This window comes from Ostrea edulis, chromosome 2 (assembly GCF_947568905.1).
Source record: "Ostrea edulis chromosome 2, xbOstEdul1.1, whole genome shotgun sequence".
NCBI classification, from domain to species: domain Eukaryota; kingdom Metazoa; phylum Mollusca; class Bivalvia; order Ostreida; family Ostreidae; genus Ostrea; species Ostrea edulis.
The window spans coordinates 74,436,848-74,445,532 of NC_079165.1; the positions used below are offsets into that span (position 1 = coordinate 74,436,848).

Consider the following 8,685-nt stretch of genomic DNA (forward strand, 5'->3'; position numbering starts at 1 on the left):
AAATGGGAAAAGATGGAACATGAGATCAAATTTCATATTCGATATTTTATATGAAGTGGCTCATCCACAAGACTCCATTTATGTGGTAGAGGTGACAACGGACAGTGGCCAGAAGGGGTAAGGAGCTAGCTTCATATTCATTCAAGATAATGTATTTTGTTATATGGTAATGAAGAGTGTTTTTCCTTCCCATCCAAACTAAGAAATGAAAGGCTATGAAGGATATTAATCAAAAGTTATTCATGTTCATATATATGCAAGCCATATATTTTCTTTAAACTTCATCAGTTCAAGCTCATGGTCAATACACATAGAAGATTATGAACATGAATTACTGACTGAAAGACAATCATTTATGAATTTAAATTGTCTGTGTACTGGTTCATTGCTTCTGATCCACTTTGATTTAATGACATTACATATTCAATCACAAATATGTCATTCTATATGTTCTTTTATTTTTCAATTTCTTTATAACTTGCCATTGACTGAGAAATAGGTGAATTAATTGTCTGAAATTAATGACATAATCCTTCTATTAGCATTGCATTGCAATGACCAGCTCCCTCTTAAAAACATTTGTATGTTTTTAAAACATACTAGCAAACTTCGCTGAACACCACATGACATGAGAATAATCCAAACATTTTATTCCACTCAGAGAGGCTTTCTTCAAAGCTGGAGACTTGCATAATCCAAAAGATTTCCAAACCTCCCTTAACCGCACTTTTAAAGTTGGAACCCTGCTGTGCCATTTTAAGCAAGTGGAGTTACTGCAGTTGGTGGCACAAATGGCATCAGAGGCCAGAAGACGAGCAGAGGCAGTGACATATAGGAGAAGAATGGTGCTAAATGCGGGGAAACAAGAAGGAACATCCATCATATTCCTTAGTCCAATCAGATTATGGACATTTCAACTGGTGCCATGGTAATTACTGAGCAAAGAAAGGCTAAAATTAGTATGTTGCGGTATCAATAAAAAAAAATGTATCAATTAGAACACAAATACTGTTGTCAACGTCAAAAATTGCAATTTTCTTTAAATAGCATTATCAATATTTCACAAAAACTGGTTAAAACGATATAATAGTATTCATAACAATTTCATGAAACTGTTTCTTTAAAAAAATATACAAAATATTTGTGAAAAACATAGGGAGTATATTGCATAATGGACTTTTTATGAAGGATTCTATGAAAACAGAGTTATTGCCCTTGGATTCAATATTTTCAAACATATAATTAATTATTTATATATAACTTAGACATTTGAAATAATTTATGGTTAACAAGATATGTTACAATAGCTATGGGGAAAAACTCCAACACAATTGATGCAAAAATCATTGAGTTTGAAATGAATTACTTTTAGATCCATCCCATGGATTGCCCATTCATGTGGCCGAAGGGCGAAATTGTGAACCTGAGAGGACCCAAGATGGATCTAGTGCATGAGATAAGGACACCAATAGGTCTCACGACACTGACCGCCTTTTTAGGAAAAGCAGAAGTTATCTTAAAGGAGAATATCGGTCCAGCCATCCTAGCATGGAGTAGTATGTACAGCTTAAATCTTTACCAGAAATGGATGGACACCATTCGGCATTTCAATTTGCCAATGTTGTATGGGCCACCAACGGCAGGGAAAACATTGATTGCTCAATGTGCCGCATGGATGAATGGCTGCAGTGAGCTGCACATAGCCTCAAGGTAATTGGATCATTTTGCATCTATATATATTATTATGGTCTACAGTCATTTTATTCTTTTAGTCTTAAGATACAATACATGTACAGTGCTCCCTCTTTAAACCTTTGTTTAAGATGAATTTGGGCAATAAAGCGGGGGGTGGCATTATAAAGAATTCACCATTACTGACATTTCACAGAGCAATAAAAAGAAATCCAATACCACCTAAATACCTTGTCCAAACTGGACACTTCACAGCACCAGTATCAAAATACAGTTGTGATTGATTACCTATGTGTGTTAGGTAATTGTCATTATTATCAAGGGTAACCCCTATAAAATTTGACCATTTGTTGGTGAAAGTCAGTGGCATATGGCATTATGCTGGGGTGGCATTATAACGGGAGTGTTAACAAGGGAGAAAATTGGTCTTTAGGAATTTCAGGCAATAAGCGGGGGTGGTGTTATGAAGGGGGGGGGGGTGCAATATACCTAGCACTGTATAACAATTGTACGGATTGCAAATCTATATGATATATGCCTATATACCAATGCTATTCTCAGTATGATTTCATAATACATTGGTAACTTAATTGTGAATATGGAATGATTCTGGGCGTGGCATTAGCCTTAAAAGTGGTGTGAGCTCTTATTCTTTTAAGTTAATTTTGCACGGGTGAATTTTGCCCAGTGGTTCTGGAGAAGATTTTCCTATGAATACATGAATTTACGACTTTCACCCCTACTGTGGTTACACTATACCACCGGGGCCATTATTTTAAGAATCTAGAATCTGCTCTATATCTGGATGCGTTTCTGTCTCATTTTTCATCTCCACTCTTCTGGTTCTTCAGAGAAGAGTTAAAGCATCACATGTACAACTTGTATCCCCTATATAGTATCTGCATTATGTCAGGAAGCTTTTTTGTAAATTCTAACTTTGTTTTGTGACATGCATATTATAAATTTTTATTATGACATATTATGCAACTTTTACTCCCCTCTCAGGTGTACCCTAGCTTTTGTCACGTCATGGTTGACTACAAGTAGTCTGCCATTTGTGTGTGACGACCCAACATCAAGCGAAGAGGTAGCCCAGCTAGCTATAAATCTTGGAAACGGGACAGTATGTACACATTTATATTGTTTGTATCTTTGGAACAACGTCAAACGATACCATTAACAGGAGGCCCATGGGCCACATTGCTCACCTGAGTCACCTTGCCCTTATCTGAAGACTTCTATTGTGGCCCCAACCTATCCCGTAGGCCAATGTTTTACTGTTTCTAACATCTCACGCCAACAAATTGGAAAGGGAAGAGGAATACCTTAGTAATGATGATAAGAAGAAACTGAGTGATAAAACTGTTCCCAAACTTTAATAACAATACCCTGTCTCTGGTCAACTACATTTTACATTGAATGGATACAGCCTGAATTGCCTAGGTTGCATAGCATATTGTGTCAATACCACTGAAAACTAATAATGAAAACCTATAACTTCAAGCGTAGTAATTGTAATAATGTATGAAATTCTACCAATTTTATTCATATATTTTAGGTGAGAGGAAGGGCGAATGAAGACACCAAGAAACCTTTAACCGGTTGTCTTGTGACGGCAAATTTCGACCTCAGCGCAGCTTACAAGTAAGCATTTAGCAACTTTATAGGAGCATGAATACAATTTAAAATGAAAACTTTTATTTTTATAATTTTCTCATTTCTCATTTGACTGCCAATTGTTGAGTTGCAAGTGAAAGAAAGCACTCACAATTCTTTGTTATGAAAAGAAGGCTTGCGACATGTTTTTTTCTCTCAATTTTTTCCCCACTCAATATATATATAAAATATCACTATAATACATATAATACAAGATTTCATATATGAGTCATTATCAAAATCCGCCTTCTAATAATCTCATAATTTTAATTCAAACATTTCTGTATTTAATTATTCATTTTTTCCATGATACATCTGTAATAGATATAGATAATAAAATTTATTGATAGATTATAGATTTATGAAAAGTCACTAATTTGTCTGTCCTGTTACGATGACTGTCTTTCTTGTTATAAGCAGGTCTCTCCTGTTACAGGTAACATAATCACTAGAATTTCTTTCATTTAATATCATTTTGTGCACCAAAATCTTTTGAAATATTTCCAAGTTGTTAATATCTACTATAAAAGAGTTTTTTAAAACTGTTTTGCAAAAATTTAATAAGTTAATCATTTTAATAATGTACAGATTATCTTGCTGCTTAGAAATTGTCACATTTTGCAATGTTCATAGGTATAAATTGTTGTCATTGGTTGTTGTGAGAAGTGTTTTTTAATTTATTTTTATGGAAGACCTTTCCACCATCATGTCAATGCAGTTTGCAAAAGTTTCTATAATGATTTTTTTTTTTTATTGGCATTTTAAAATTTGTAACAGGAAGGACATATTATGATGAGTGGTGTCTTTTATATATTATCATATTCCAAAATTATGCTGTTTCTTGATCGGAGTTGTATCTTCTTAGGTTCATTATTATGTGTTTTATTTCATCCAATTTAAAAAATAAGATTTCAGAAACTTTAAAATTCTCATTTTTCAGAAGGTTAAATGTCTGCCGATTTTGATAATGACTCATATGTGATTTGTAAATGAGGCCACAAAACATTAAAATTGAAGTCAGAGGCAATTGCTCTATAATATATATTTGAGTAATAGCACCTGAGTATATCGTGCATATTAGGGAAATCATTGTATAATTAGACTTAGGTCTACACTAGTGGAAATACCAGCATAGGACCTATTGTCCTTGACAGCAATTATAAAAAAAAATATTAAGTAATTGATTGTCTGTCATGTAAACCTTATCACTATCAATAGTTTACCAAAGATTTTATTTTGTCTAGTTCATAAAATTCCTCAGAAAGATATATTTTTATTATATGACAAGGTTATTTTCATTTAGATTTAATCAAATGCATTATTATACAGATACTTCAGTCGACTCTTTGTCCTGAAAATTTATCCACTCAAGGACAAAAAGACTGGTGATGCCAGAATATTGGAAGAGGCTGCTAAGGCAGCATCCTCAGCACTTCCATTAATACTCAACATCATGTCAGGGCTGAGCCATGATGATATCCACAAGGAGGTGGAGAAAATCCAGACAGTGGAGATGGATATCCGTATTTTGGAGGGAATAGCCCTGCCAACAATCCTGGCGCGACAGGTGATTATCTTCAGAAGTTACAGCTACATGTATGGTCTGATGTTTAGTATTATTTGTACAAAGTTACTTTAAAAGGACTGGTTCACATTTTTAACCAAACAAATTATTTTTGATGTTTTAACATTTACAAGAGGCTCATGGGCTACACAGTACAAAAGCCCTAACAGTTCTAGTTTTCAACATCTTTATTCCCACACTGTGGCCCAATTTAACTAGCCCCAAAGGATCACGGCATAACAGAATCCATTTTAAAAATCTTTAATTTTGACCTTGAGGTCAAGGTCATATGGAGGTCATGAAAGTACATGATACATCGTCTCATGGTGATACACTCATGTGTCAAATATGGTATGCCTATGTCAAAGAACAAAGAAGTTATGGCCCGGACACGAATCCATTGTAAAACAAACCCTTCAATTTTGACCTTCAGGTCAAGGGTTAAGGTCATATAGAGGTCATGAGGGTACTCGCAACATCGTCTCATGGTGATCCACCTGTGTGCCAAATATGGTATGCTAATATGTTAATATGGTATGTTAATAAATATGACATATGAAGTTATGGCCCGGACACAAATCTGCACAGACAGACAGACCGACGGATGGACAGACAGACAGAGTGATTCCTATATACCCCCGATGTTCGGGGGGGGGTATAAAAATGTAGCACAACGACGACAATGACAGATAGCAAATTTTGATCAGAAAAGCTCACATGAGCCAGCTCAGATAAGCTTATATATAAATCATTTAAAGTTGATAACCAAAAATGGGATTTGTTTTAATAAAAGGATAACAGCAATTTAATATTTGAGCCTTAATTTTGTGTTATGTAAACAATACACATTGTATTATTTATGTTTGGAAAAAACAGCATTTCAATTTTGCACAGTCACAATTATTAATTGTACTTAAGTATCCTTGAATGTGATATATAATAAACTTTGATTGCAATTCATACATGGTCAACAGTTAGGAAACAATAACATACCTCAATTATTGCTTACATAACATACATGTATACTAAACTCATAAATTTGGAGTGTGTTGTTCAAATACAGCTGTTACAAAATACAGTGAAACTATGGGCATGATTTGTCAAGGCATGTTCTAAGAATCTATTGCATGGATTATTATGAAATATGAGATTACACAACTTCTGTATTTATATAAGGATGTCTGTTTTATCCATTATATAGCGTGCCCGCGGGGGTAATAGTCCCAAAAGGACAGTTCTAGTTCTATATTAGATTATTATTATACTAGATTATTTTTATTGTAGTTTCTAAATGCTGCAGGGCGTTACGATTTAATGGAGACAGTCCTCAACTACATTAAAGATGCCCTTATTTCATATTATAAGGAAAGTATAAACCCCAGCATCAGGGATGTTGCAGATACATCAACATCTACTTTGATGAAGACTCTTTTGAACATCTGCACATCACAGGTATATACCTACAACAGTAATGCTTTCAAAAGACTTGTACAAGCACTATAACCCTGTAATTCGATCACTACCATCTAGTGTACCAAATGACATTAGAATGTGGTGTGTATATAATGAAGAACTGGAGGGGGTCAAGTTGTAATATACGTTCATTTTATACCACAGCAAGGGAATTGTGTTACCACCATCGTTAATTCGACACTGGCTGTCAAGAGTGACAGCATTAAAGACCCCAGCCTTCGTAAGGAAATTCAGGCTCTGGGAGGCAAACTGAATCATTCGGTGCGACTAAATGGAAAACCGAAAAACTGTGTCACCATTCCAAAGACTTCCATGACCGAAGGGCAATGGAAGTCAATGACATCGGCTTTGTTAAAAGGTCAGTTATTCTAAGTCAGATATTTGCCTAATGCTATTGATTTGCCTAATGCTATTGAGCCATTGAAGACCTGTCAAAATTTATTTCCAATCCCTTTGATTTAAAATCAATGAAAATTGTCAATAAAAAGGCAAACATACTATCTTCAATTCAGTCATCTGTCAGTCACTCAAAAAGATCTGCCTGAGATGTCACTAGGCATTGGTACCAGTTCAAATCATTGATCATTGAAATGTTTCAGCAGCTGTACCACCTCCAACTACAACTGACCGGGCAGCTGTACCACCTCCAACTACAACTGACCGGGCAGCTGTACCTCCTCCAACTACAACTGACGAGGCAGCTGTACCTCCTTCAACTACAACTGACGAGGCAGCTGTACCTCCTCCAACTACAACTGACGAGGCAGCTGTACCTCCTCCAACTACAACTGACGAGGCAGCTGTACCTCCTCCAACTACAACTGACGAGGCAGCTGTACCTCCTCCAACTACAACTGACGAGGCAGCTGTACCTCCTCCAACTACAACTGACGAGGCAGCTGTAACTCCTCCAACTGCAACTGACGAGGCAGCTTTACCTGCCCAGGCAACACATAGAACTGTCCCGCAGTTGCCTTTTCCTATTCAGAAGTTACAGAAAAAGGTAGGCTGTACATAAAATTGTATTAAGCTGTCTTTTGAAATTAAGATCTATCTTCAAATTAATAAACATACATACCCTAAATCAATTATAGATACAAGTATAATGGATAGGTTTACTTTAATAAGTATATAAATGTAAATTGATTCAATTCAGCACAGGAATAATGTTACCACCATCATTAATTCAACCTTAGTTGTGAAGTCTGATCAAATAAAAGACCTGGAACCCCACCCCCACCCCAATGACAAAAAAACCATTCTATTTTCCTGCACATTTATTCCCGAGAAGATATCTCATCTGTGAGGGGGGTGGGGGTGGGGTCACTTTATGTGGACAAATTCCTAAACCCATATACATGTGTATTCTTTCTGGCAATTTTGACTGATATTAGCCCATTTTTGGCTGAGAAGAGAAATTGCATATATGAGCACTTCCCCCAGCATCTTCATGCAAACATCCACAGTCTTAGATTTTATATAGTGATGAGAGTAATGATTTATTATCGTTTAGCACATTTTCTTTAATCTCAAAAAAGAATGCAAAGTTAGTGGACTTGCGCAAAATATGAAATCATTGAGTTGTTAATTAATTTTATATACTATGATTTCCTTTCAGACAATCACCACATGCTTTAAATACAAGAAAGTTGGCTCGAAGTTTTTACACTGGGTTGCATGTGATGCCTGTCGAAAATGGTACCACCGAAAATGCACCACCTTATCCTGCAAGGACTATCTAAAGTTAACGGAGGATTCTGTGTGGAATTGTGACATTTGCATTGTGTAGGATAACTGTAGTGTTTACATGTATTAAAGCTGAAATGAATTAATAAATATAGTATAATTCTATATGTCCGCCATATTTCTCTGCTAATCCGCCATATTAGTTGGTAGGAATGGTTAAAAATCAATTACCATTCAGGTACAAAGAAAAAACCAGGCAAAAGACTAATTAATGATTAACCTAATTATGAGATATGAGAGAGATAACTCAATACACACGCTATGACAATTCAAGATGAAAACCTCCCTGTACAAATTCATCGATTAATAGAACCGGAAGTACTGAAGATATTCAATTGAAACTTGGAAGACAGATTGTATTTATCATTATCAACAGTAATATTTGTCTGTAATAAATCAGGATTCTTATTTCTAGTTTTTGTAAACGTCATCCCCTTTAATTTTAAGGGCCTTGTATCTCGGAAATGACTGGGAACGAAAGTAGGTCACCAACTTTTTTGTTTTTCAAGACAAAATGAATCTTAACTGAAAAGTTTCATTGATTTTTATTGACC

The 8,685-nt window shown here is 35.3% G+C and overlaps 1 long non-coding RNA gene across 1 annotated transcript; it reads left to right on the forward strand.

The window, feature by feature from the left end:
- The first annotated feature begins 7,306 nt into the window (after window positions 1-7,306).
- Window positions 7,307-8,234, forward strand: LOC130051571 (uncharacterized). Its single transcript, XR_008799833.1, has 2 exons — window positions 7,307-7,388; window positions 8,004-8,234. It is a non-coding gene; the product is annotated as an uncharacterized LOC130051571 (long non-coding RNA).
- Window positions 8,235-8,685: the final 451 nt, after the last annotated feature.